The sequence below is a fragment of the Aptenodytes forsteri genome, unplaced genomic scaffold, assembly GCF_000699145.1.
Source record: "Aptenodytes forsteri isolate BGI_AS27 unplaced genomic scaffold, ASM69914v1 Scaffold108, whole genome shotgun sequence".
Lineage (NCBI taxonomy): Eukaryota > Metazoa > Chordata > Aves > Sphenisciformes > Spheniscidae > Aptenodytes > Aptenodytes forsteri.
The window spans coordinates 4,595,048-4,602,307 of NW_008794448.1; the positions used below are offsets into that span (position 1 = coordinate 4,595,048).

General features: G+C 36.5%; 1 protein-coding gene across 1 annotated transcript in view; it reads left to right on the plus strand.

The window, feature by feature from the left end:
• Positions 1 to 6,527: 6,527 nt before the first annotated feature.
• The window catches only part of ARHGAP5 (Rho GTPase activating protein 5), a 46,178-nt gene continuing 45,445 nt past the window's right edge, over positions 6,528 to 7,260 (plus strand). The window contains exon 1 of the mRNA XM_009290372.2: positions 6,528 to 6,630. The gene's annotated coding sequence lies outside the window, so the exon portion shown is untranslated. The remainder of the gene's footprint in view (positions 6,631 to 7,260) is intronic.

Sequence of the window (7,260 nt, forward strand, 5' to 3'; positions counted from 1 at the left end):
TGTGTGTATTCTTTAGTTTAGTGTCGTGCAGATAACTGGAGGATTTTTTTTTTTTTCTTAATAAAGATCCTTGAAAGAAATTTAAAAACTCTACACTGCAGAGTAAAAACCGTAAAGAGAGAACAGCATTTGCTGGTCAATTGGACGTCCATTTTAAACCTGTGCATTGAAGCCAGTTACAGCACTGATACTTGTATACTTATTTCATAAATGAACGAGGAATTAAAAGGTAGCTTTTTTCTGTTGTGCTCTTACCTTCCTAAGGTTCTTCAGCATGACAGCTGTTTTCAGCAGTGACATTAGTGACCAGAGTTAAGTGCTTTCTCAAAAAGCCCATACATATTTAAAATTTATAGTACATATCTGAAACGAGCATATTACAAATATTCATCCAGGTGCATTTTTATAAGGGTTTATTTTCCTGTGCGCTTCTTTGAAAATTAGTTTTAAGAAGTGCTAAAATTCTTAAAATTCTATTTATAGTACTCTTCTGAAACTCAGTGCTACTGGAGCTTGGGAAGTATGGTGTAAATACAGTAGTTTTTTAAGAGAGTCCATAGCACTTAAAGTATTAGAAATTGTTTAAGCATTTGTTACATTATCCCTAGCTTGTTTTAGTATAACAAGTTGCTTTTAAGCTTGGAAAATACTGAGCTTAAATAGTATGCATTTTTCTTTAACGTATCCCTATATAAAGCAGCTGCCAGTGATGTAAAAATGTGAATAATTGCAACCAAATGCCTACCACTCCCTGGTATTGGACTTTATTTTAGCTAAGGTGTTGCACGTGTAACATAATCCAATTAAATACTTTAGGCTCAGACTAAATTGTTTTAAAATGCTATATTTAGCACTAACAGAATGAAATGCTGCGCATGTTTTTGAGGTTAAAGATAAAATGTGCTTTCCTAAAGCCGTAGGTGTTTTTCTGTGTGTGAACTTTGCAGGAAAAAAAAGCACTGATCGTAATAATAGATTGTTCTGTATAAGTTTCCCCTTTGGGACTTGTTATTTGAGTAGACGGTGCAAAAAGAATTCCATTCTGTTTAATAAAGATACTAAAAGGATGCTGACGGTATCTTAAGACTTCCAAAAGTACTTTCTTAACAGAAGAGAAATCCCATGTCCTGGCATCCATCAGGAATATTTTGCATAAAACTTCAAAACACTCCACATCACTACTTTTAGTAGACTAATGCGTGGAGTGTTCTTAAGATGACACACGTAAGGCATCCTTCAGGGATGATGCTCTCTGACCTTTCCTGAAAGAATGGAAGTTTGCGAAGCCAAATATTCGGCATTAAGTTCTGCTGGCATAGTTACGTCGGTGAGCAAACTGAAACCAGCCGCATTTATGGACGTGACGTACCTATGGGAGTAAAGCCCGTGATGCATTCTTGCTACGTGATAACGAAAGAATGCTTTCCAAAGGAGCCTGCGTTGTTCGGGGAGAGAGTTCACCGTTCTGGGGAGAACGCCTTCCCCGCTCTCGCCGCACCGCCGCTAGGGGGCTTTGTCAGCACGCCCATCCCGGGCCGGCCGGGCCCGCCTGCCGCAGGCGGGCGCAATGGCTCTGCCCGTTCGCTTTAACGAGGTGTTTAAGGTAAATAACGCTGTGTTTGACCGTTGTTTTTAAAGTACTCCACCGTACTCATAACTATAAGAAAAAGTTTAGTTTCGGGTAGTCCCAGTAACACTGGGAATTCTGTATTAGGACTGTCAAGATTTTTTTTTTTCCCCCCTGTATCTGTGTTATTTCTAATTGAATGGGCGCACAATACTCTTAGTCGTTTTTTGGTTTGGTGGTTTTGTTTTTGGGTTTTTTTCTTTTTTCCCCCGAGAACTTCTGGCCTAAAGGTCAGTGTAAGTGAGCTGGAATATTCTTGGGTTTTTCCATCAGTTTTAAAAAGTACTGTTAAGGGTATTACACTTTACAGATTATTGTTTGAACCCTCTCATCACTTCCTGATATTTATGGATTTTAATGAAATAATGAAAGATGTGTTCAAAATTACTCGCAGGAAAATCTGAAGCAATTGTAGTGAAGTTATTTTGAATTTGAGTAGTAACTGTGCTTTTCTAGTCACTAACACCTATCGAAAGCCGATTTAATTAATCTGTGGCTAGTTCTGCACATTAAGTTTTGTGGTAAATTGGAGTTGTTTCTTTGGCTTTGAGTTACAATTCCCAAACATTTTTGCAATTCTGCATCAATTGACATACCAGCATAACAGAAGAACGTTTGCAAATGCAAAAAAAAAAAAAGTAAAAAAAATTGAAAAAAAAAAGTAAAACCAATACCTGCATGCACAATATTGGAAATGTGTATATTGTTGCATCTTGGCATTAGTTTATTTAAGTTAGCTAATTGTTATGCAGAATATTATTTGTTGCTTACATACGGCTTTTCACTTGCTCGTTTCATAGTTTAAAAAAGAAGTGGATAACCAGTGTTCTCATTTTACACAGGTAAAAATTACACATATGGCTTGTACAAGGTCAAACAACAAACTACTGTTTGAATTAAGTCTCAAAACTTACGGTGTCTATACTGCAGTTCCTCATCAGGCAAAATAACACGAACTGATCCAGATACATGGATCAGTGAAATTTGTTGAAGTTGCTGCTGCCAGGATGTAAATTTTTCTTTTTGCATTTTAGCCCTTTTTCTGTCCTTACCTTCATCCTTTCTTCCTCATCTGCTCCTTTTTCTTCTGTTTTTATCAGTTCTTTCTTGGATCCCCTTTGTAAAATTTCTCCATTAGTTCTTTTGTGTTATTCCTGAATAACTTTGTAAATAAGCCTGATCAGGTAGTCTTGCACTAAGAAGCTTCTCTGAGCAGTATGCATGTCTTTAGTAGGAGCTTCTCCTGTGCGAAAATAATTAAGGATTTATTTTTCCTGTAAACTTGTACTATTTCCTTTGCTGTTAAAATATAGGCTTTGAACCTATATCAAATGCTCTCAGATATTCAGAAATCTGTAGATAAGTAACTCGAGAGGCCTAAGTTCAGACTAGTGCAGTGATGATAATTTGAACCTTTGCAGTTCAGCTGTTTATATTACCTTGATCTGTGTAGGTTGTTTTTTTTTTGGTTTTGTTTGTTTGTTTTTTGCGAACAGCAACAATGATAATAGGTGCCCCTGGAATGCTAGATTCCAGCTAAAGAATGATGTTTTGTTTTGAATTTAGAAATGAAGTTTAGGACTTGATTTAATTTTGGGTAATACACTGAAGGTCTTCAGAGTATTGTTATTAATAGGAGAAATTTAGTAAACTTAGTAAGAACTAAGAGCTTTGAACTTCTGTTTTTAAACACAGTTTTGCATTGATCTGTAATACAAAGTTGGGCAGTCAGTTTTTTTCTCTTTTTTTATAAATTGATTGCTTTGCTTTTGTATGCAAAGAATTATCTAGGCTACATAACTCCTTTAGGGATGGTAGTTGGCCATCATACTAACCGAATCTGAAATGAACAGCGGTTGGGGTAATCCATTCTCATCCTTCATTTACCTAGCATGACTAATCACCATACCACTTAAACTGTATTCCTTTTCAGTCAGAGTATCGCTACGGAAGACATTTCAAGGCATTGTCCTTTACTAGCTTGTTATTTCTTGATTGAGCTTATTTCCTGATAAGCAATCTGAATCTTTTTTTCCTAGTGTAGGTTGGTACTTGCGGAATTTTACCAGGAAGCATTGTATTTACCCTTATTTATAAATAAGATTTCAAGTACGGTTACTTAATTAAGATTACCACCACTTGTGAAGGCAAGAATATTGGTGTGTTAGTAAAGAGAACAGGACACATTAAGTGGCTAGGACCTCAACAGACTTTGGTGAATTGAAATTGTCAGTAAGATGACATTGGTATACTCCATATCTGGTTTAGTTTCTAAAAAGGATTTTGATACGAAGAGAAGATTTCTTATGCTTGTTTGAGTGAAAAAGATACCTCTTGGTAAATATTGAATGAGAAGTAACAACATTACCTTAAGCTACATCAACATTAGATTTTTTTTTTTTTTTACTGGTTCTTGAAGTGAAAATGGTTGAATTGTTATTATGGTATGTTTTGGGTAGAGCTGTAATTACTGATGTGCTGATAGGTCTTGGAATTCAGATACCATACTAAATATTTTCCAGTGCCAAGTTTTGGTTCTCAGAAGGTGTGAAGTGAGGGATGACTCGGTATAAAAACTTACTGTCAGCAGTAACCTGAATCCAGAGCTGTAACTTCCTTGGAATCGTGGTCTTTGATATTTGAAAGTGCTGTGCATTCAAAAGTCATCCTACAAACTATTTCAGTGATATCTAATGTGTTTGAATTTACTTTGTGATCTGCTGTAGAGGTCACAGTAACTTTCTGTTGGTGTATTCATATACCCTGCAAATCAGACTAGACTGTGATGGCCTCATGTATGCTTTTCTTTGCTTGACCAGCTAATTTACAAACACTGTCAGAAGACTATGGTAATTTAATCTAACCCGGAAAAATACTGGTCCATAAACTGTTGCATCTAGACAGCATTACAGAGTGAGTAAAGGACTGCGGGAAAACACTCTTACTTTCCCTGTTGGCATTGTTTGCAGCTGCTTTAATTGTTGTGGTCATGAGCAGTTCTGTAGAGTCTTTCAGACAATATTTCTGCTTCAGCCATGTTAGGTCTGCAGATGGTAAACATTTTTAGGTTCGGAAAGTAATTTCGGAAGGTATTCAGAAATACCCAGTATTTCTCTGTAAGTGATTTTCTTGGCTATGGACACATCTACAAGTTCCTGTGCAGCTGCAATTACTAAATAATGATATATGATAACTATTTTAGTATTTATTAGTTGCTAATAATATGGCATTCTATGCTAATGTTTAGAATTCAGCTCAGAAGACTTTGGGAGACATGTATTTGAAAATAGGGCTTCTCTGGCCTCTTAATGCTTCTAGCTGATCTTGTGGGGGCCTGTCTTTGAGCTTTCTCTTGTGGCAGTGTGTGTTGCAAAATGGCTGGTGTCCCCCTCCCCCAAGCCCCAGATGCATTCTTGCAGGCAGAGACACTTTTCTCTCGGTCTGTCTGCTCTTCCACATACTCTTCGTCAGAGTCGCATAGTTAGGCTGTTTCCTCACGTGCATCTGCTTTGTTCTCACCTAGCTCTGGACATAGAGGAGTGCCACAGCTAGGAGGTAAGGGCAGGGAGTGTGACTTACCACCTGTCTTTTTTCGAGTGATAGAGTTTAGCTTTGCAGCTAGGCGAGGCTTAGTTAGTGCAGGACTAATAGCCTGCTGCCTAATGATTTTGGTGTTGTTTTGTACCACAAGTTGAGAATTACAGTATTATTGTGGTATTGGTATATTGCTTATCACTATTGCTGAACCTTTTTTGTCCAAAAGAAAGTTTTCTAAAGCTTAGACTTTTTCAATTAGCTATACTATTCCCAAAGCAAAGTGGAATTACTAAGAATATAATCTTAAGTGACAAAACAGGAAAAAGCTCTGCCATACCTTCTTGATGTTACGTTTAGCACATACAGAGCATGGTGCTGCATGTTGCTTAAAAATGACACCTTTCCTCAGTTAAAAGTGGCTTGCATCATAGAATCATAGGATTGTTTAGGTTGGAAAAGACCTTTAAGATCATCAAGTCCAACCGTTAACCTAGCACTGCCAAGTCCACCACTAAACCACGTCCCTAAGCACCACCAGGGATGGTGACTGATCCAGTGCAAGTGCCTCAAGTCCCTTTCCTTTTCTGCATCTTAATATATGCATCACTGTCCTGACATTCAAAGTCTTGAGTTTTGTGTGGATGCAGATTGAAGAAGTTCTGTGGAAGAGAGTTCCATTTTGGGTTATTTTGTAGCAGCATCCCTGCCATAAAATCAACACTTATCAAGGTTATACTAATAATTTGTATCCTTGTTGAGAATTCACAATCTTCAAATATAATTATGCTTTCAATTTGTGATTTGTCACAGTCTGTGAGACCTTTTAATTTAGAAATGCTGTACTACAGGTAAAAGTGTTTTGAGGTAGACTATAAATTTTATTACTAGAAAAAAGTACATACATGTATTTAGACATATATTCATTTTATATATTTTGTACTTACTGACTATACCGACTTCATCTTACAAAACTATGTTCTAGGTATTTTAGAATTCCAAATTCTTCTACAAGTGATTTAGTGATTTTTATATCTCACATTTTGTGTGTTGAGACACTTTATTCATTTTTTTCAGAAGATGCTTCTGCAACCTAGGTATTGTTAAAATACCAAGTTGAACTTACGAAATCACAGTCACTTAAGAACTGTGCCCTCTCTGTCCCAAGTATTAATAGCTATGTTTACAGGATTGAAACCCTCTAAGTTTAGAGGAAGACCGGCTTGAGCTCTGAGTTCTGTTTGTGGGTTTAAAATGAGGAAAACAATCCTCATGCATAGGTGAAGTGTTGTACCTTCTCCAATTGCTACTTCAGCTTTCGTAATTTTGAAATTATTAACAAATCTTACTTCTTGTTTTCAGATCCCTCAGGGAAGGACTTACTGAAGGACACTGTTTAAATGTGTGACATTACTGCAGGAAGATCACAGCAGGATAATCATCTTGCTTTGCACCTTGTTTTCCGAAGGGTAAGTTTGGGCTTTAGGTCTTCATAATCTTGTGTTTAAGGGGGGAGGTGGGTGAGTAAGTGAACAAGATGTTACACTTTATTTTCTTTTGAACTACGTTTGGAAATCTAAAAGCCTGTAGAGACAAGGTCCTATGCTGTGACTGTAGAAGGTCAGAGATTCTTCCTGCAGTGATGTCATACGCTTTGTGTCTTCTATAGTTCTTCAGAATATTTCTCTCTAAACATAGAAACGCTCTATTATTTTCAATTAGAAGACTGAAATTAGTTGGGGAAATCAAACAACCCCTCCTTTGAATCTGTAACAAAGACGAAGGCAGAGGGGCGATGAATTGGACTGTTTTCAATTTATTATAACAGAATTAGGCAGATTGAAGTAAGATAACTGAACTAACTTACCATGAATTTCCAGTGTGTATATTTTAAAACTGTACAAAACTATAAAGTACCTTTAAATTAGTGGTATACTGAAAAGAAAAATCTTCCATTTGGGGAGCAATTTAATAATGATTACATATTAAATGTGAAGGAAGCTATATGTCAGGTTTTTACCAGGTTTATTACTAAATTAACATAGATTTCATTCTTTCTTTGCTTTGTACAATCAGTGCAGAGTAGAAACTGTATAAAA